Source organism: Mustela lutreola, chromosome 2 (assembly GCF_030435805.1).
Source record: "Mustela lutreola isolate mMusLut2 chromosome 2, mMusLut2.pri, whole genome shotgun sequence".
Classification (NCBI taxonomy): Eukaryota; Metazoa; Chordata; class Mammalia; order Carnivora; family Mustelidae; genus Mustela; species Mustela lutreola.
The window spans coordinates 107855613-107878479 of NC_081291.1; the positions used below are offsets into that span (position 1 = coordinate 107855613).

At 36.4% G+C, this 22867-nt stretch overlaps 1 protein-coding gene across 4 annotated transcripts in view; it reads left to right on the forward strand.

The window, feature by feature from the left end:
- The window catches only part of ACAP2 (ArfGAP with coiled-coil, ankyrin repeat and PH domains 2), a 144068-nt gene that overhangs the window by 4992 nt on the left and 116209 nt on the right, over window positions 1-22867 (forward strand). The gene's annotated exons all lie outside the window — the stretch shown is intronic.

Consider the following 22867-nt stretch of genomic DNA (forward strand, 5'->3'; position numbering starts at 1 on the left):
GTTCCAACTATACACTGTTTACAAGAAACATACTTTACTTTTATTTTTTTAAATGACCATTTATTTTTATTTATTCATTTTTAAATAATCTCCACACCTAGTGTGGGGCTTGAACTCATGCAGGAAACATACTTTAGATTCAAAGACACAAATAGGTTGAAAGTAAAAGGATAAAAAGGATAAATCATGTGAACAGTACCCAGAAGAGTGCTGCAATGACTGTACTAATATCAGCTGAAATAGACCTTAAGACAAAAATTACTAGAGACAAAGGACATTTTATAATGATAAAGAGGTCAATCCATCAGGAAGACACAATACCTACAAATACGCAGTTAGGAGAGGCACAAAATACATATGGCAAAACTGACAATTGAAGGAAGAGACAGGCAGTTCAGTAATAAGAATTGAAGACATAAATACTTTCAGTAATGGGTAAAACAACTAGGCAGGAGGTTAGCAAGGAAATAGATATGAACAACACTATAAACCACAGAATAGGGCACCTGGATGGCTCAGTCAGTTAAGCATCTGCCTTTGGCTCAGATCATGAGCCCAGGGTCCTGAGGTAGAGCCCCATATTGGGGGGATCCCTCCTTAGTGGGGAGCCTGCTTCTCCCTCTCCCTGTTTGTGCTCTCTCTTCTCTCTTTCTCAAAAAACAAAACAAAGAAAAAAAACAGACAAAACAAAATAAACATTACAAACCCAACAAGATAATGATAGATATATAATAAATAATAGGTAATAGGTATAATCATAACAGATATAATCTATAGAACACGTCACACAACAAAAGTGAATTCACATTCTTCTCAAGTGCATGCGAAACATATAGCGTAGACTATATGTTAGGCCACTAAAAAAATTTCAGTAAATTTGAAAGGCTTTAAACCATGCAACATATGTTCTTTGACCACCATGAAATGAAATTAGAAATGAGTAACAGAAGAAAAATCCAAAAAATTCACAAATATGTGGAAATTAAGTAACATACTATAAAATAACCAGTGAGTCCAAGAAGAAATCATGAAGGAAATTAGGAAATACTTTCAGACCAATGAAAACAAAATCACATACCAAAATTTATGTGATGCAGCTAAAGCAGTGCCTAGAGGGACATTAATATCGGCAAAGACCTATGTTAAAATCATCTCAAATCATGTTCAAACCCATCTATCTTAAACTAGGAAAAGGAACTAGCAAACTGATTGTAAAACAGGAAGAGGGAGGAAATAAAAAAGACTGGAGCAGAAATAAAATAGAGAATGAAACAGTAGGAATAAAGTCATGAAGCCAAAAGTTAGTTTTTCAAAAAGATCCATAAAACCGGCAAGGCTTTAGGTAGTCTGACCAAGAAAAAAAGAAGACTCAATAATGAAAGGGAGAACACTGCTATTGTCCTACAGAAATACTAAGGGTTATAAAGAATACTGTGAGTAATTCTATGACAATAAGCTAGATGAAATGGATATATTCCTAGAACGATACGATCTATTTATTGAAATCAACTCAAGAAGAAATAGAAAATTTGAATAGACCTTAAAAAAAAAAAAGACGAAATCAGAGAATGAACAAACCATAGGAAACCCTTAATCATAGGAAACAAACTGAGGGTTGCAGGAAGGAAGAAAAGTAGGAGGATGGGGTAGCAGGGTGATGAACATTGAGGAGGGAATGTGATGTAATGAGCACTGGCTATTGTATGAGACTTGATGAATCACTGAATTCTACCCTGAAACTAATAATACACTATATGTTAATTGAGTTTAAATTAAAAAAATGTTTTTTAAATGGAAAAAGAAAAAAAAGGAATGTCATCAGGGGCCAGTCTCACATTGGCCTACCAGATAAAAGATGGTTGTGATCTCTTCCAGACACCAGATTTCTACTTCAATTGTAGTCAGCCACAGGTGACAAAAGTAAAAGGACAAATTGACACAAACCTAGTAATGCTACAGGGGAAAAAATGTGTGCTGGTTATAGTGGGTAATAAGCATATATAATGTTTCTATAGAGTGATCAAAATGCCATCATCATTATTTGGGGATTAGGAGATATATTGAGGAACAAAATGGGTTTCACACACTGAGGAGGAGTATGAATTCTGCTTAAAGAAGAAAATACCAATTTCCACAATTATAACCCATTATTCTTGATAGCCTGTTCTCTAGTTAGAGGGGAGTCTCTCTGATTGTGATAATTCATTGTGAAATCAGTAGTCTCTTTATATTTTGAAGGAAAAATAATAAAAGATTACATTAAATAGCATTAAGGACCTATTTAGTCTTGAAAAAATATGACCTCATATAAAAGTGGATACTTGGCTAATATGGAAAAAAAATATTGAGTTAATAATCAAAAAGCTTCCTCTGGGGTGCCTGAGTGGCTCATTCCATTCAGTATCTGACTCTTGGTGTTGGCTCAGGTCTTGATCTTGGGGGTATGGGTTCAGGTCTCATGTTGGATTCACACTGGATGTGGAACCTACTTTAAAAAAAAAAAAAAAAAAAGTTTCCCCAAAGGGAAAACCCAGGGCAAGATGGCTTTACCAGTGAATTCTTCCAGGTGTTTAAAAATGAATAACAATAATCCTTTACAAATTTTTCCATGAATAAAAGAGATATCACTGAGTCATTCTGTGAGGCTAGTATTCCCCTGCTTCCAAAGCCAAAGATATCACAAGGAAACAACAGACTGATATCCCTTATAAATACATGAAAATCCTTAACAAAATATTAGCAAACCAAATATAGCAACATATAAAAAGGATTGTACATCATGACCAAGTGGGATTTATCCAGGAATGCAAAAGTTAGTCGATATAGAATAAAGGACAAAAATTACATAATCATCTTAATAGATACAGGAAAAAAAAAACATTAAAGCAATACACCACACTTTTGTGGTGAAAATACTCAATAAAGTAGGAATATGGTTCTTAATGTGGTAAAGAGCATCTATGAAACATTTCTAGCAAACATCATACTTAAAGGTGAAAGACTAAACGTTTTCCCTTATGATCACGAATAAAAAAAAGTTCACTCTCTCCACTTCTATTCCATGATGTAGAGGGGGTTATAGCCAGAGTATTTGGCAGGAAAGAAAAATAAAAGGCATCCATATAAAAAAAAATGGTAGTATAACTATCTCTACTTTCAGATTATAATATCTTGTATATAGAAAATCTTAAGGAACCCACCAAAATCAGCTGGAACTAATAAGTTAAGCAAGCCAGCAGGATGTAAGGTCAGTATACAACAATCACTTCTATTTCTATGTACTGGCAATAAAAATCATTCCATTGAGCAGTGGCATTAAGAAAGAATAAAATACATGGGCATAAATTTAGCCACAGAAGTACAAGACTGTACACTGAAAACTATGTAACATTACTTGAAAGAAATTAAAGACCTAAATTAATGGAAAGATATTCCATGTTCACGGGTCAGAAGACTTAAGATTACTTAATATTCCCCAAATCCTATTCTCTTATAGACCAAAGACAACTCGTATCAAAATTTCCACCTAATTTCTTTGAGGGCTCCAAGCTGATCCTAAAATTCATACGAAAATACAAGTGACCCAGAATAGCCAAAACAATCTGGAAAAAGAAGAACAAATTTGGAGGGTACACTTCCCAGTTTAAAAATATTACAAAGCTATGTAATCAAGACAGTGTGGTTGTGGCACTAAAGCAGGATGTATAGATCAATGGAATAGAGAATCCAGAAACCCTTACATTTATGATAGATCAGGTTTTGATGAGGGTTCCAGTACAATCAGTGGAGAAGGAATAGCCTTTTAACAAATGGTGCTGAAACAATAGGACATCCACATGTAAAAGAATGAAGTTAGACTCCTGTATCACATCCTATGCGAACATTAGGTCAAAATGGGTTATAGACCTAAATGTAAGAGCGAAAACTATACAGTTCTTAGAAGAAAACATAAATCTCTGTACCCAAAAGATTTACTTGAATTACCTTGTATCCAAAAGATTTACCTAGAATTAGGCAGTGATTTTTAATTTTATTTATTTATTTATTTTTAAAAGACTTTGTTTATTTGTCAGAGAGAGAGAGAGAGGGAGGGAGAACACAAGCAAGGTAGAGCCTACTTGTGATCTGTCTCTCTTGTGTCAGATAAATAAAATCTTAAAAAAAAAAAAGACTTAGGTTTTAGCTTTTTCTGGTCTAAGTGAGTTCCTGTTCTTTTACCTTTCAGTTTCCAGAGTTGTGTTTCTACTCTTACTGCTTCTCTGTCTTTGTGGATTAGTGCTTTAAAAAACTTTTTAAAAAATATATATATTTTTTCAAGATTTTATTTATTTGTCAGAGAGAGCGAGAGCGAGCAAGCGCACAAGTAGGCACAAGTAGGCAGAGTGGCGGGCAGAGGTGGAGAGAGAGGCAGGCTCCCTGCAGAGCAAAGAGCCCAATGTGGGACTCGATCCCAGGACTCTGGGATCATGGCCTGAGCCGAAGGCAGCAGCTTAACTGACTGAGCCACCCAGGCATCCCAAATATGTTCATTTTTAAATAAACAAAACTTATTCTATTGATCTAAAAAAGAATTCTCGTTACTGTGTTATTTTATTTGATTCCCCATTTTTTGCTCATTGAGAAGCTTTATAGTAAATTAAAAATCCATCTCTTTGGACTTTTTCCCTCCTTTGGATTTGGTGTATTACACTAATATAATAATAAAAGAGACTAGGTTTTATTGGTTATTGTCAGGTAATTGTTTTATATGGATAAAAAGATACTTCCTAATACATTTGTCATTTAATCTGAAGATGTCCTTTGATATTTCTTTTCGGGTTTATCTGCTGCCTAAGAGGCATCTCAATTTTTGTCCTAAAATACCTTTGTTTTTCTTTGATTTTGGAAGGCTCTTTTCCCAAAGCATGGCATAGTAGGTTATCTTTTTTTTTCTTTTTTTTAAAGCACAATGTCATTTCATTGTCTTTTGTTTGCTTTTTATGTCTTTATCATTTGTTACAAGTTTTATTAGTCTTACTGTTGCTTTTTTGAGGATAATGTATCTTCTTTCTCTGCCCTTTTTTTTTTTTTTTTAAATTGGTGAGGAAGAGAGGGAGGAAGCGTTGGGCGGCAGAAGGAAATGGAGAAAGAGAATCTCAAGCAGGCTCCACACCCAGTGCAGAGCTCAGTGTGGGGCTTGATCCATGACCCTGAGATCATGACTGGGGCTGAAATCAAGAGTCCGATGGTTAACCGACTGAGCCACCCAGGCACACCTCCTCTGCTTTTTTTTTTTTTAAAGATTTTTTTTTTTCTGGACTGTTTTTTAGCAGTTTTACTATTCTGTGTGTAAGTGTGGTTTCTGTTTTATTCATCCTGCTTGGGGACTGCAGAGTTTCTTCAGTACATGGGGTTTGTAGGGCATGTCTTTCATCAATTTGTAAAATTCCTGGCTTTTATCTCTTTGAATATTGTCTGCCTCTGCTTTGCTTTTTAACTCCTTCTGGCACTCATTACATATATACTAGAATCTTTTGTTGTGTCCTATATGTCTCTCATTCTTTTTTGAAATGATAAACCTTACAGAAAAGTAGAATATTATCTATTGATCTCTATTCCTATTTATTAAGCTCATTTTCTACTGTGTATAATCTCCTGTGAAACCTATCCACGGAGTTCCTCAATTGTGTTTTTCTCTTTGGAACTTCTTATTTTTTATTCATTTAAAAAAATATTTTATTTATTTATTTGAGAGAGACAGAGAGAGAGAATGCACACAAGCAGGGGGAGGGCAGAGGGAGAGGCAGGCTCCCTATTGAGCAGTGAGCTCAATGTGGGATTTGATCCCAGAGCCCTGAGATCGTGACCTGAGCTGAAGGCAGATGCTTAATGACTGAGCCACCCAGGCATCCCTTTGGTTTTGTTTTTTATAGATACTATTTCTTTTGTGAAAATTGCCACCTTTGTTTTTGTTTCTTGCATATTTTTCTCTAGTTTCATGAACATGTTATTACCACTTTTAAGTCTGTATTTAATGAAACCAATATTTAGATCATCCTAGTGTCTATTTGTCTTTTATTCACTCATTCTCCTCCTGTTCCTTCCCTTCTTCACTTCTTTTAGTGGGCAAGAATTTTTTATTTAATGCTATACACTGTTTATGAAAAATTATAGATGCTCTGGGTGATGTTATCTTTCTGTCAAGAGGATTCACTCTTTCCTTTGTTAGGTAGATAGAGTTGCAGATGATCATTTTAGTCCAGTCATAGAATAAGCTTTATTGATTTTCTATTGCTGCTATAACAAATTATTCCAAACTTAGTGGCCTAGAACAACACAAATTCATTATCTTACAGTTTGTTTCAACACAGGTCTCACTTGGCTGAAATCAAGGTGTTGGCAGGACTGCATACCTTTCTAGGAGGTCTAGAAGAGAATTTTTTTTTTACCTTTTCCGGTATCAAGAGGCTGCCCACATTACGTGGCTCATGACACCCTTCTGGCTTCAGAGTCAGCAGTCACTGGGGCACTTTCTATTCTGCCTCCCTCTTTCACTTACAAAGACCCTTGTGATAATACTGTCCTATTTAGATATTTCCAGCATAATCTCCCCATCCCAGGTTAGATGATGATCAACCTTAATTCTATGTGCTGCCTGAATTCACCTTTGTAGTGTAACCTAACATATTTATAGGTTCGGGGATTAGGATATTGACATCCTTAGGGGACCATTATTCCATCTCTCACAGTTCCTCCCTTTTGCTCCCAAAGATTCACTTCTGTCCTACATGCAAAATATATTCACTCCATCCCAGCATCCCTGAAAGTCTCAACCCATGTTGCAATTTATATCACCTTCTTATCATCATATTGCAAATTTTTGTCAGTTTTGGTAGTTTTTTATTTAGTGGTATGTTGTAAATTTTCTGTATTATAGGAAGATTTTATGATTAAAAATGGTTGTTATCATGTTTCATCAAGCTATTATAGCATAATACTTCTTGCTTTTACCTGTTTTGAATGTGTTGGTCCCCTACTTTTCTGGATTATAGATAATATGATAGCTAATAATCTCATTTTTTTTTTTTTTTTTTGGGTGAGTGTAGGCAGATTATTTTATAGAATATCCCACATTCCGAGTTTGTCTAATTGTTTACTCTGAGAAGATTCCATTTAAACAGTTTTGGCAAGAATACTCACAGGTGATGTATTATTTTCATCAGGAGGCCAGTGATGTTCACTTGTCTTCTTGTTGGCATTGCTAATTTGAGTCACTGGTGCCAGGGATGGGGGACCAAAGGGAGCAGGAGGATTATAGATCAAAGAGCTTGAGGTGGGAAAGAGCTTGCTGTCCAAGGAGCAAAAAGGCCAGTGTGGGTTGGAGCCAAGTGAGCAGGGGATTCGAATAATGGTAGGAGCTAAGTTTAGAGAGATAGCAGGACCAGATCAAGTTAGGCCTTGTAAGTCATCCATGGAAAGAAGTTTGGATTTTATGATTAGTGCAATAGGAAGTTATTAGAAAGCTTTTAGCTATGGTGAGAAATTATAAGCGAATAATGGTAGGAGCTAAGTTTAGAGAGATAGCAGGGACCAGATCAAGTTAGGCCTTGTAAGTCATCCATGGAAAGAAGTTTGGATTTTATGATTAGTGCAATAGGAAGTTATTAGAAAGCTTTTAGGGGCGCCTGGGTGGCTCAGTGGTTGAGCCGCTGCCTTCGGCTCAGGTCATGATCTCAGGGTCCTGGGATCGAGCCCCGCATCGGGCTCTCTGCTCAGTAGGGAGCCTGCTTCCTCCTCTCTCTCTGCGTGCCTCTCTACCTGCTTGTGATCTCTCTCTGTCAAATAAATAAATAAAATCTTTAAAAAAAAAAAAAAAGAAAGCTTTTAGCTATGGTGAGAAATTATAAAGCTTAAAATTTAAAAAACGTTTTGTCTACTATTTAGAAAATAAGTTGTAGAGGGGCAAAAGTGAATATAAAGAGACCAGTTAAAGAAGCCAGTGTAGGAAACAAGTTAACAGACTAGGCCAGGCAGGAGATGATTTGGTAGAGAATGGACAATTTTTGTGATGGAATCGGTAAGAATTGCTGTTGAGGACATCTGAGTGCCTCAGTTGGTCAAATGACTGCCTTTGGCTCAGGTCATGATATTGGGGTCCTGTGATCCAGTCCTACGTCGGGCTTTCCCTGCTCTGTAGGAAGCTTGCTTCTCCCTTTCTGTCTGCCTGCCAGTCCCCCTGCTTGTGTGTGTGTGCTCTCTCTCTCCCTGTGTCAAGTAAATAAATAAAAATCTTAAAAAAAATTGCTATTGAATTGTTTGTAGGGAATGTGAAGAATAAAAATAACATTTTTGGCTTTAGTGATTGGGTGGATTGAGGTATTGCTTACTGATAAGGGGAAGGCAAGGGAAGAGCAGGTTTTGTGTAAAAAAAGAAAAATCAAGAATTTAATTTTTGTACTTGTTGAGTTTGAGATAGACACCTAAGTGGAGCTGTTAAGTAGAATTGGCACTTCTGCGTAGCCTTTTATAATTTTACTTTACAAACTGATATGGTCACATCTCACAGTCCTTTTTATTTTTTTATTTTTTATTTTATTTTATTTTTTTTTAAGATTTTATTTTTTTATTTGTCAGGGATAGAGGGAGAGAGAGTGAGCGAGCATAGGCAGACAGAGAGGCAGGCAGAGGCAGAGGCACAGGAAGAAGCAGGCTCCCTGCCAAGCAAGGAGCCCGATGTGGGACTCGATCCCAGGACACTGGGATCATGACCTGAGCCGAAGGCAGCTGCTTAACCAACTGAGCCACCCAGGCATCCCTCACAGTCCTTTTTAGACGGCACATAAACTCTCTGGTGTTAGAGCCTACTAGTGTCATTGTATATCTTCTCACTCAGCATAATTCCTTGTGCACAATAGTTAGGCTACAGACTTTTATTGTCAAAAATTAGTTTCATAAAATAATCATAGAGTCTTCATTTTTACATAACATACTCCAGTTTTTATTTTAGGACCTTTTCTGTTATTGTACTATTGATGAATTGCAAAACTACGAGTAATATATGAATTGTTGAAATTTTCTTTTCCAGTGTTGTAATTAAGTCAAACCAAAATCTTGGGGCACCTGGGTGGCTCAGTGGGTTAAGGCCTCTGCCTTCGGCTCAGGTCATGATCCCGGGGTGCTGGGGTCGAGCCCCGCATTGGGCTCTCTGCTCGGCGGGGAGCCTGCTTCCCTTACTCTCTCTCTCTGCCTGCCTCTCTGCCTACTTGTGATCTCTGTCAAATAAATAAATAAAATCTTAAAAAAAAAAAAAACCCAAAATCTTTAGGTTCTCTTGGGTAGTTGTCATATTACTTGAGAGACTCTGACTAGTATTCTCTTTCTAGGCTACTGACATATTTATATGTGGGGTTTCTAGGGAGATAGTATATTTAATTTGACGAACTGAACTTTTCAGAGAACTAAGGCTTGTTGCACTTGTGTAGAAGATTTAGTGTCATATCCTGTCACATTGATAAACTCTTAATTTTTCAGTTGACTGTCTACTTATAAAATCTGTCTTTTTGAAACTGTTGTCCCTGGCTCACATGAATCAGAATGAGATACTTGAAAAAAAAATGTGGGGCGCCTGGGTGGCTCAGTGAGTTGGGCTGCTGCCTTCGGCTCCGGTCATGATCTCAGGGTCCTGGGATCGAGCCCCGCGTCGGGTTCTCTGCTCAGCGGGGAGCCTGCTTCCCCCTCTCTCTCTGCCTGCCTCTCTGCCTACTTGTGATCTCTGCCAAATAAATAAATAAAATCTTAAAAAAAAAAAGAAAAAAAGAAAAAAAATGTAACTAAAGCTCCTTAAAAGTTGTAAAAGACTATAAAAAAGTTATTCTTAAGCTTATTGCAATTGAGAAATCACTGGAGTAAGTGATCCTTCTAAGGTAGCTTTTGAAGTGCATGTTTATTTGGAGATAAATGATCTTAACATTTTTATCAGTGGTTACTTTATTTTCACAAAATTTTCGGGAGGAAAGAACCTGTTCAGATGCCATCACACTCTGCAGCATCCTGGGGAGGCACGTATGACAAGCAGGGTGGTGTGGGAGAGTGCCTCGATCTATCTCAAGTATTTAAAATTTAGCCATTAATCATAACAGCTGCATTCCTGCTTCAAGTGATCAGCTACTAGTTTTGACATTCTGAGTTTTAAAAATTCCTATTAATTGTCCTTAAAAAAGGGCAAGAATGAATAATCTTGACTTGATTTTATGTTTTTCAAAAATTTATTTCAAAAAACATTTACAAGAGAGTTGAGGGGGCAGGGAGAGAGAATCTCAAGCAGACCTCCCACTGAGTGAGGAGCCTGGTAAGGGGCTTGATCCCACAACTAGGAGATCATGACATGAGCTGACCTCTCACTGAGTGAGGAGCCTGGTGAGGGGCATGATCCCACAACTAGGAGATCATGACATGAGCTGAAACTTAGAGTTGGACGCTCAACTGACTGAGCTATCCAGGCTTCCCTTAGAAGTTACTTTAAATTGTGTTTATCTGTTCTGTAACGAATCAACCTAAAACTTAGTTGCTTGAAACAACAATTAAAAAAAATAAATAAAACAGGGGTGCCTGGGTGGCTCAGTGGGTTAAAGCCTCTGCCTTTGGCTCAGGTCATGATCCCAGGGTCCTGGGATTGAGCCCTGTGTTGGCCTCTCTGCTCAGCAGGGAGCCTGCTCCCCCCCACCCTCACCTCCAGCCTGCCTCTCTGCCTGCTTGTGATCTGTCAAATAAGTAAAAATAAAATCTTTAAGAAAAAAATAAAACAACCATTTTATTTTGCTCTAGGTTTGTAGGTCAGTAGTTTGCAGTGGTTTTGGCTGGATGGTTCATCTGTGATCCATGTTCTGATAGCTGGGTGACTGAGGCTGCAAGATCCACTTTCACATCTGATGCCCTGGCTCTTCTTGGTCTGTCTTCTCTTCACATGGCATTTCATCCTTCAGAGCTTTTCCTTCTGGTCAGGCTTTTCACAGCATGTTAGTATTAGGGTAATTGCACTTACATGATGGCTTATTTAATTTATTTATGTACGTATGTATGTATGTAATCTGTACACCCAGTGTGGGGCTGGAACTCATGACCTCGAGATCAAGAGTAATATGCTTTTCCTACTGCCCCTTCGCAGCTTATTTTTAAAAGATAAGAAGTTGAAGCTAGGAGGCCAATTTAAGGTTAACTTTGGAAGAGACACATCATTTCTACCATATTATTTTAGAGCAGTCATAGGGGCCACTCGGATTCAAGAGAGAAGGTAAATAGACTCCATATCTTGCTGGGGGACTGGCAACGTCATGTTGCAGATGACCCAGTGTGGCCATCTTTGGAAAATATAGTCTGCTGTACATTGTGTCCAAAGGTGTCTTTGGAAATCATTATGAGGAAAATTAAGATGCAATAAGATTCTGTATGTAAAGCAAAAGCTTTCCCACCACTGGGAAAGTTTTCCAACAGTCCTCATGCTGTTGGAAAGAGTATAGTTTGGTAGAGCTTTTCCAAGGACAAAGTAAGATATCGTAGAACTTAAAAATACATACTTTGCTTCAGAGGTTTTATCTAGGAATTTCTACTAAGGAATGATAGGTAAAATGTTCGCAATTATACGAACAAAGATATATTTATATATAGGGATATAAAATACGTAAATAAACTATATATAGTTTGTATATAGAAAAAAATTGTGCAATTAGAATGTTTGCATTCCCACCAACAGTACACAAGGTTCCTTTCTCTTCCACATCCTCACCAACACTTGTTTCTCGTGTTTTTTGATTTTAGCCATTCTGACAGGTGTGAGGTGATTTCTCACTGTGGTGTTGATCTACATTTCCATGATGATGAGTGATATTGAGCATCTTTTCAGGTGTCTGTTGGCCATCTGTATGTCTTCTTTGGAGAAATGTCTGTTCGTGTCTTCTACCCATTTTTAATTGGATTATTTGGGTTTTCTGACGTCGAGTTTTATAAGTTCTTTATATATTTGCAATACTAACCTTTATTGGATATGTCATTTGCAAATATCTTCTTCCATTCTGTATGTCTTTTAGTTTTGTGGGTTGTTTCCTTTGCTGCGCAGAGGCTTTTTACATTGATGTAGTCCTAATAGTTTATTTTGGCTTTTGTTTCCCTTGCTTCAGGAGATATGTCTAGAAGAATGCTGCTATGGCCAGTATCAGAGAAATTACTGCCTGTGCTCTCTAGGATTTTTATGGTTTCAGGGTCAACATTTAGGTCCGTAATCCACTCTGAGCTTATTTTTGTTTGTGGGGTAAGAAAGTGGTCCAGTTTCATTCTTTTGCATCTAGCTGTCCCGTTTTCCCAGCACCATTTGTTAAAGAGACTGTCTTTTTCCCATTGCATCTTCTTGCCTTCTTTGTCAAGATTAATTGACCATATGCTTGTGGGTTTACTTCTGGGCTTTCTATTCTGTTCCCCTGATCTGTAGGTCTGTTTTTGTGCCAGTACCATGCTGTTTTGATTACTACTGCTTTGTAATATAACTTGAAATCTGGAACTGTGATACTTTCAGTTTTGTTTTTCTTTTTCAAGATTCTTTTGGTTATTTGAGGTCTTCTGTGGTTCCATAAAAATTTTAGATTGTTGTTTTAGTTGTGTGAAAAATGCTCTTGGTACTTTGATGGAGATGCCATGGAATCTGTAGATTGGGTCATATGGATATTTTAACAGTATTTGTTCTTTTTTAATCCATGAGCATGGGATATCTTTCTGGTTTTTTTTGTGATCTTTAATTTTTTCATCAATGTCTATTACAGTTTTCAGAGTACAAGTCTTTCACCTCATTGGTTAAGTTTATTCCTAGGTATTTTATTACTTTTGGTGCAATTGTACGTGGGATTATTTTCTTAATTTCTGTTTCTCCTGCTTCATTATTAGTGTATAGAAATTGGACTGATTTCTGTACATTGATTTTTGTATCCTGCAACCTTACTGAATACATTTATTCTTGTATTTTTTTTTTTGGTGGTGTTCAGGCTTTTCTATATACAGTATCATGTCCCCTGCACATAGTGAGAATTTTATTTCTTCCTTACAATTTGGATGCCTTTATTTATTTATTTATTTATCTATGAGAGAACAAAGAGCAAGTGGGGGAGGGGGCAGAAGGAGAAGGAGAAAGAGAATCTTAAGCATGCTCCATCCCCTAGTTCGGAGCCTTGTGCAGGACTTAGTCTCATGCTCTGAGATAATTACTTGAGCCAAAATCAGGAGTCGGACAGTTAACCAACTGAGCCACCCACGTGCTCTTATTTCTTGTCCTTGCTGTGGCCAGGACTTCCAGTACCATGTTGAAAAAAGTGGTGAGAGTGGACATTCTTGTCTTGTTCCTGATCTTGGGGAAAATCAGTTTTTCCCCCGTTGAGTGTGATGTTAGCTATGGGTTTGTTATATATGGGCTTTGTTATATTGAGATACGTTCCTTCTAAATCTGCTTTGTTGAGGGTTTTTATCATGAGTGGATGTTGTATTTTGTCAAATGCTTTTTCTGCATCTATTGAAATGATCATATAGTTTTTATCATTTCTCTTGTTGATGTGATATATCATGTTGATCGATTTGTGAATATCAAACATCCCCACAGCTTTTTACTTAAAAATTATTCAAACTTAAGAGTTGAAGATATCATACAATGAACACCTATCTAACCTTCTTCTAAATTCATCAGTTGTTAATATTTTGGCATATTTGTTTGCTCTGTGTGTCTTACACACGCACATGCATGTGTGTATATATATATAGCATGTACATTTTAAAAAATGATTTCAAAGTTTGGCATGCATTTCCTAAAAATAAGGACATTCTTCCTCATAGCCACATTTATAACACTAATAGTAATTATATATTCAGATTTTTGCAAGTGTGCCAGTAATGCCTTGTATAAGTAACTTTTTTTCCCCTAGCATCTAAACAAATTTTATGCAGTGGCTTGGCTTTTCATAACCTGTAGCTCACTATACACTTTTGATTCTTTTAATCCATCATCTCTCACTGGGATGAATTAACCTTAAGAAAATTATGGAGCTAGGAGAGGTCTTAGTCATCTCTGAGGCCTTGATTTGGGTGAGGGCCAAATGATGTGAGATTTTCTATCATGTTAAATACTTTGGTGGATCATCATAGGAATACATCTCTTTTTTTTTTTTTTTTAAGATTTATTTATTTATTTGACAGAGAGATCACAAGTAGACAGAGAGGCAGGCAGAGAGAGAGAGAAGCAGGCTCCCTGCTGAGCAGAGAGCCCGATATGGGGCTCGATCCCAGGACCCTGAGATCATGACCTGAGCCGAAGGCAGCGGCTTAACCCACTGAGCCATCCAGGCGCCCCAGGAATACATCTCTTAAAGGAGATGTGACATGTTTAGATTTGGGTAGTATATATAACATTAACTTTTGAAGCAAAGCATTTTAGTATTATCACAATTTGGTACAAAATGAGAAAGCCTTGAACAAAACTGTAAAAAACACATTTTTGAGACGATCTAGGAAAGTCAAGCATGAAATTGGTATGAGATATTTGAAGGAATTATTGTTACGTGTAATAATGGTGAAGAGATCCCATTAAAAATTCCTTATCTGTTAAAGATCAATAAAATACAGCATTTGGGATTTGCTTTAAAGTACCTCAACAGGAAAGGGATAGGACTATAGGAAAAAAGAATAGGCTTGTTGCCAGTTGTTGAAACTAGGTGGTAGGTATGTGTGTTTTGTTTCATAAGAGGTTAAAAAGGCACAACCACAAACACTTCATTTTTTGACTTGAAAGATTAACTAGAAGGGTTAATTTGCATGTAAAAGTTGTCTGCTATTGAAAACTTTTTTTTACTTTACAGAGGAGTTCTTTATATATAGTGTCAAAATCTGTATCAAAGAAACTTCTTTTTTTCTTAAGAAATGTATTTCTAAATATTTGCTTCGAAAAAGAATTAGCAAAAATCATGTTTCTGAATCTCTTAAGAAGAATCCAACATTTTAGGATATTAGGTAATATCCTAAACAAGAAATAATCTTGTTCTTTACAGTATTTATTTAAAAACTGCCATCTCTAAGTATGGCAGAAAGCTAGCTATGACAATAGAAAAATTCTGTGCAAATTACAAAACTTTAATTCAAACCACCACTTGGAGTTGTAGAATGCTTTTGTGGAGATTTCTTGCTTATCAATCAGCTATTGTGTAAATTATGTGTAATCTTCCCTATGAATACAGCATTAATGCATTACTAGTACTGCTTTACTATGATTCCAAGAGATACAAACAATGGCATCTCTTTTGATTTGAATCCAGCAGCTGCATTCTGGTCACAGGTGCTGGTACTAGTCATTGAAGTAAAAAGATGACAATGTTAGAAGGTAGCGTTTGATTCTAAGAAAGTAAGTTAACATATGACTTAGTGTCAAGGCCTTTGTCCTCTGTATTAAGAATGTTTTCTTCTTATTTTAATGTTCCATTGATAATTTGGGAAGCATCCATGTAGTCAGATAAGCAATTTTTAACCAGAGGTGCACTTCAGAATGACCTGGGAAACTTTTCCCAAAATACCTTTGCTTGGCTGACATCCAGACGCACTGAATCAGAGCTTCGGGGGCAGAGATAGTTGGAAAAGCCTTTTTTAAGGTGATTGTGATCTGAACCTTTACTTAAGGATTACTGCTCCAACAGTGTCAGAATTCTTCTTTGATGTATGTAAATAGATAAAGATAAAGCATAGTGATTGTTAGTCTTCTTATTTTTAGTTTTAATTTTTTAAGATTTTATTTTTAATTAGTTTCTGTACCCACCATGGTGCTTTTACAACTTGAAGATCAGGAGTTCCAAGCTCTGCTGACAGCCTCTCCTTGGTTTTTTAAACCTAATGCTTTTAGGCAAGGCAGTTTTCCACTGACTATCTCTAACCCTATTCCTCCTTACTCTGTTTCTCTGGAACAAGTAAATCATTTACAGTTGCAATGGATAGCCACTAAAGTGTTTTTACCAGGCAAGTGATGTTATAACATTTGTATCCCCCTTATTAGTAACAAAAGTATTATGTCATACTTTAGATCCATATCAGTAACTCCCATCTAGGCAGCCTCATTATCGGACTTTGCTAGATAACTTGTTTCTGTTAGATAAACTGTTCTTGCCCACTCCTGCCCAAGTACTACCAGATATTGTTACTGTAGTGTATTAATACTATTTCCAAAGATACCCATTTTATCAGTTTTACTTTTATACAGAAAAATTGAATGCCTTTACATTGCTTTTGAGGTATACTTTGCTAAGGCCTTTTTATTTCCTTCTTTGTCTTCTCTCTAATTTTTTTTTTGTGTGTGTGTCAACCTAAACATTGCCATAGCACTTTAAACTTTTGTATGTAATGCTCTTTTCATTCTTCTGTCTTAAAACAAATTAGGAAGCTTTATTTTTTTGTACAAGTTTAGTTTTTGTACAGTTTATATATATGTATATGGATATATTTATTTTTTTATGTATATATGTATATTGTTTGTGTATATATGTGCATATATATGCATACATATATGTATATGTATATGATTTTATTTATTTATTTGATAGAGAGAGACACAGCGAGAGAGGGACCACAAGCAAGGGAAGTGGGAGTGGGATACGTGGGCTTCCCACCGAGCGGGGAGCCTGATGCAGGGCTCAATCCCAGGGCCCTGGGAACATGACCTGAGACGAAGGCAGACGCTTATCCAACTGAGCCACCCAGGTGCCCCTATACAGTTTATATTAGAAAAATAATACAAATATTTAAAATAAACTCATACTGCTAGCAGCTTAGTGTTTGTTTTCAGACATTTTGCTTTGTTTATGCTAACATATATATTTTTCTTGCATGAATGACCTCAGATCCTATTCAGCCCACTGCACCTTGCCTTGTTTCACTTAACAATGATACCCTTATTTCTTCGTCAGGACGTAGAGATCTGCCTTACTCTTTAAGTGGCTACATACTCTTTAAATGATAGTATACAAATTATTGAATAATAATTTGAATAACTAGTTGCTGGATTGGTTTTTCATTTTTTAACTTGTTTTTATTTTTTAACAGCTTCCCTGTGCACTTCTGGTATATATGCCTTGTTGTATCTGTAGCATAAATATCTACAAAGTATCATAATTGGGTCAAAGAAAATATACACCTAAAATTTTAGAAAATATTGTTAAATTTTGTTTCAATAAGAGAAGAAAAAGGAGGGAGGACTAGTCCTACCAAATAGTGCTTTCTTGCTTTTCTGTATGTTTATGTGTAACATCTTAAAAAAGTAACTTTTTATTTTTAAATAAATAGGGTTTTAGATCAGGAATGGATGTTTAATTTTGTCTAATGCCTTTTTTATAATTTAAGACTGACTTAGTCAGTTTGGGCTGCCATATCAGAATATCATAGACTAAGTAGCTTAAACAGCAAATATTTATTTCTTACAGTTCTGGAGACTGCAAGTCCAAGATCAGAGTATCAGCATGGTTGGGTTCTTGATGAGGGCTTTCATCCCGGTGTACAGAGAGAACTGTGGTCCCTTCATCTCTTTATAAGGGAACTAACTCTGTCATGGGAGCTCCACTCTTGTGACATACTATAACTCTTAATTACCTCCCAAAGGTCCTACTTCCAAATATGATCACTTTGGAGATTAGAGTTTGAGCATATGAATTTTGGGGGAATACAAATGTTCAGTCTGTAGTAGTATTGTTTTGCTTTTCTTTGACTTATTACCATAGTAAATTAAATTAATGGATTTCTTAATACTTAAATATTATTATAGTCACAAATAATCTTTATTTGGTTACAATTTTTTAAAACATAGGATCTTATTTGTTAATATTTTATTTATAATTTTGCATTGATATTCATAAGTTATAATGAGCAATTGTTCTGTTTTAGGTTTTGGTAATAATGTTATACTGATACTGACTTTTAAGATTTTGTTTATTGATTTAATTTTTTTTAAAAAAAGGATTTTATCTATTTGTTTGACACAGAGAGCACAAGAAGGGGGAGTGGCAGGGAGAGGGAGAAGTAGACTCCCTGCTGAGTGAGGAGCCTGATCACACTCAATCCCAAGACACTGGGATCATGACCTGAGGCGAAGGCAGTTGGTGAACTGACTGAGCTATCTCTGTGTCTCTTTATTTATTTACTTTAGAGGGAGAGAGAGAGCAGGGGAGGGGCAGAGGGAGAGGGCTAGAGAGATCCCAAGCGGACTCTGTGCTGATCATGGAGCCCAACACAGGGCTCAATCCCATGACTCCCAAGATCACGACCTGAGCTGAAGCCAAGAGTCAGCCACTAACCTACTGAGCCACCAGGTGCCCCTTTGCTGGCCTTTTAAAATGAACAGACCCGAAAAACTAAATGCCTGCTTCTTTCTTGATGCTGTGGTGTAATTTGATTTTGAAATTATTTGTTCTTGAAGTTGCTACATAATTCACCTATTTAAGACCTTTCTGACTGCCACTTTTTGGTAATTTGTCTAACCAAAAAGTATCTGTTATGAGTTGAATTGTGGTCTCCTAAAAGATATGTTGAAGTACTAATTAATCTCCAGTATCTCAGAATGTGGCCTTATTTGGAATCAAAACCAGGATTAGCTGTATCACCCCACACCTCTCAGAATGGCTAAAATAAAAAACACAAGGAACTACAAGTGTTGGTGAGGATGTAGAAGGAAAAGGAACCCTTGTGCACTCTTGGTGGGGATGCGAATATTCTACTTGAACACTCTTTCTATATATAAACACTGATTAATGTCCTTGTTCATATAACAAGACAGAAGATAATATGAAGATAGACACATAGGGAGAAGACAGCCATGTGATGACTGAGGCAGAGGTTAGTGTGATGTAGCTGCAAACCAAGAATTGATGGTTACCACCACAAGCTAGAAAGAGGCAAGGAAGGATCCTCCCCTACAAGTTTCAGAGGGAGCATGGCCCTACCAACACCTTTTTTCAGACTCTAAAACTGTAAGAAAATAAATTGGTTGTTTTAAGCCACATAGTTCATGGTAATTTGTTTTGGGAACCCTAGGAAACTAAAACAGTATGTGTTTCATGCTTTCAAATTTGTATAGTATAGGGTCATGTAAAATATTGTGGATTTTTGGTCTTCTTCTCTATTTTTTCTTTTTTAAAGATTTTGTTTATTTATTTGACACAGAGAGAGGGATCACAGCAGGCAGAGAGGGAAGGGGGGAAGCAGGCTCCCTGCTGAGCAGACTGATGCGGGGCTCAATTCCAGGACCCTGAGATCATGACCTGAGCTGAAGGCAGAGGCTTAACCCACTGAGCCACCCAGGTGCCCCTCACTCTTTTATTTTTTAACTGATGCTTTTTTTTTTTTTTTTTTTTTATCTTGTTAAGGTCGTGTCCCTTGATATTTATTTTTTTATCTGCCTCCCCAAATTAGTCCATGAGTTGTTCAGTTTCATTTTTATTGATATCTGCCTTAGTCTTTATAATTCTACTTTTCTTGGAAACAAAATAAATCTAACTTTTTCTAATATTTAGTATAACTTCTTCAAGAGTATACATTTTTCTTTGAGTTTAGCTTTTGTTGGATTTCACCATTTTGATGTGAAATATTTTTATATTACTGTATTACTCTTTACCATATTACTGTGTTTACTGTATTACTGTGTTTCTGTGTAATTTTGACTTTCTCTTTAACTCATTACTATTTGAGAGAAAATTTTAAAATTCCTAAGTGATTGGGAATTTTTACTTATGCTATTTTTTCTTTACATTGTGGTCTGTGTGGTTCATTGTATTTCTGTTTTATGAAAGTTATGCATTATCTTTGTGGGTTAATAATACAGTTTTCTAAAGTGGTCGTGAAATGTTTAAATAGAATCTGTATACTCTGTTTGCAGAGTACAAATCTTAGTTGATGGCTATATTTCTATTGGATCAACTGTATTGATAACTTGTTTTGTTGCAGAGGTTACAGACTGGTTAGCATGGTCTTATTTGGTCCATAGACATATTTTGTTTGCCTTGTACTGTGTCAGCTTTTGTAATGTAGAAGTTAATGTTGATTTAAAAAGTTGCTAACATTTAAAAATTTGAAGATTTTATACACACATCGGTTTTTAGTTCCTTGGAAGACCTTTTTTCAGCTTCTCAAGCAGTTCATACTTGGGAACAGGAGAGTCTTTCTGAGCATGATAACAAAGACAAAACCTTAAAATACATTTGACAATATAAGAATATTACCCCTCCCGCCCCAAAGACAAATGGGAAAATATTTGGAATATGTGAAAGAAATTTAAAATCCTATGTGTTTAGAGAGCTCTTAAAAATGTCTTGCAGGAACTCCTGGGTTGGTGAACATGTATGTGGGGATTAGCGGAGAGTAGCATTCTCGGAGCATGGACTTCTGTGTCCCTTCCCACTTATCTTGCCCTGAGTATCTCTTTTCTCTGGCTGTCCTGAGTTACATATACTACTAGATCATGGGTGTGCCCCTGCTGATCTTTATTCTTTCTAGATAAGACCTGATAAAATTGTGTATAACTGGATTCAAGAATATGTTTGGTTAAGAAGTCTCCATCTAAAATAAAAGTCAGAGGCTTAACCCCTAGTTCAGGTATCTGAAAATATCTATATCAACTTCTATATCATATCTCTATATCTATAGAGATATATCTATATCTATTTTCTATAGATATAGATATTTATCTATTTTCTATAGATATAGATATCTCTATAGAAAATGTCTATATCAGCTTCTGAGCTGCAAAAATACACTCTGATATAAAAATTCTTCCCCATCCTCTCATCAAAAGAGCATACTCTTTGGCTATTTAAATAAATTCAGAATAATATACTGGAAAAAAAAAAGTCTTGCAGTTCCATTTGTATGAAGTATTCAGAACTGTCCAGTCTACTAAGACTGAAAGTAGATTAGTGGTTACCTAGGCCTGGGAATAGGCGGATGGGGAATGGGAAGTGACTTCTCCTGGGTATGGAGGTTCTTTTTGGGGTGATGTGAATATTCTAAAAGTAGATTGTGGTGGTGGTTGCAGAACTCTGAATATACTAAAAACTCAAATTTTGTACTTTATATGAGTATTGTATTTGAATTCTATCTCAGTAAAGCTGTTAAAAATTTTTTTAATTGCAAACCTGTCTTAGAAAATAGGCTAATATCAGGGCACCTGGGTGGCTCAGTGGGTTAAGCCTCTGCCTTCGGCTCAGGTCATGATCTCAGGGTCCTGGGATCGAGTCCCGCATCGGGCTGTCTGCTCAGCAGGGAGCCTGCTTCCTCCTCTCTCTCTCTGCCTGCCTTTCTGCCTACTTGTGATCTCTGTCAAATAAATAAATAAAATCTTTAAAAAAAAAAAGAAAATAGGCTAATATCATAAATAGGCATTTGAAAAAGAAACATGGATGGCATATATATCTAATTTTTTTCATATTTTCTTTTTAAAAATTTTTGTTGTTTATTTATTTGAGAGGGAACAGGAGCAGGGGGAGGGGCAGGACGAGAGGGACAAGCAGTTCCTGAGAGGGACAACTCAGACTGAGTGGGAAACCTGACCAAGGGCTTGATCCTAGGACCTGAGCCAAAGTCACATGTGATCATGACCTGATCATGACCTGAGCCAAAGTCAGATGTTTAACCAACTGAGCTACCCAGGCATCCCTTTAATATTTTCTGTTAATTAAGTGGGAAAATAAATGTACATGGAGATGCTATTAATTTAAATCATTCAGTTGATAAAGATTAAGATGGTTAATCCCCAGAATATAAAGAGATGGATACTCATATGTAGCTGGTGGGAGTGTAATTTGATAAAGCCTTGATGGGGGTCTAGGAGAGTAGATAATATGACATTGTATAACAATAACAAAAAACCCTTAAAATATTTATACTTATAAAATATTTGTTTCAGCAATTCCATTTTTAGAAATTTACCCGATGCTTTTTTCACTTAATAGTCTATTTGCAAGTATCTCTCTGTTATATAATGTCTCATTAATTTGAATAGTTCCATACTTATGCATATTTAGGGTAATATTATCTATAAAACACTTTTATAAGAATTAATGCTTTTATATGGACTTCTTATTTATCCCTTTGATCAGATTATTATTAAAAACAACAATTTTCATGATGGGTTTTAGGCAGACTGAGAAACCACTGAAGAACAAGTTAATTGCAAATTGCAAGATATTGTAACTTCTCACTTTTTGAAGACAGTTCAACCTGTTAATCCTTTAAGCTATGTTTTGGAGTTTGTTGGTGAGCAAGACCCAGTCTCTGCTTCATGGAGCAAATGGACGCTTAAATTGCAGTTTACTAAGTGATACAATTTAAGTTAATCTTGGGAGCATATAAAAAAGTTCTCCGTCTTGCCTGCAGAAGTAAGGCTTCCCAAAGGGAGTGATGTTTAAGCTGACAGGTGAAGGACAACTTGGGAATTACCAAAGGTGAAGAAGAGTTTTAAGCAAAGGGCTCTGGCACAGAGCAACATGTGCAAAGGCCCAAATGTAGGTGAGAATGTAGAATGAGCAGGGATCCTGACTTGGGGCTTGATCCCAGGACCCCGGTATCATGACCTGAGCCAAAGGCAGACCTTTAACTGATTGAGCCACCAAGGTGCTCCCACATAAGGGATTTTTAAAACTCAGGATAGTAGAAAACCATCAGAAGATGGTTTGGTGAGTGCTGTGAAGTGTATAAACCTGGTGATTCACAGACCTGTACCCCTGGGGATAAAAATATATGTTTATAAAAAATAAAAAATTAAAAAAAAAAAGAAGATGTTAACCAGGAAGTTAGTGTAGCTTGATCAAATTTTTGCTTATTAAAAAACATTTATTGC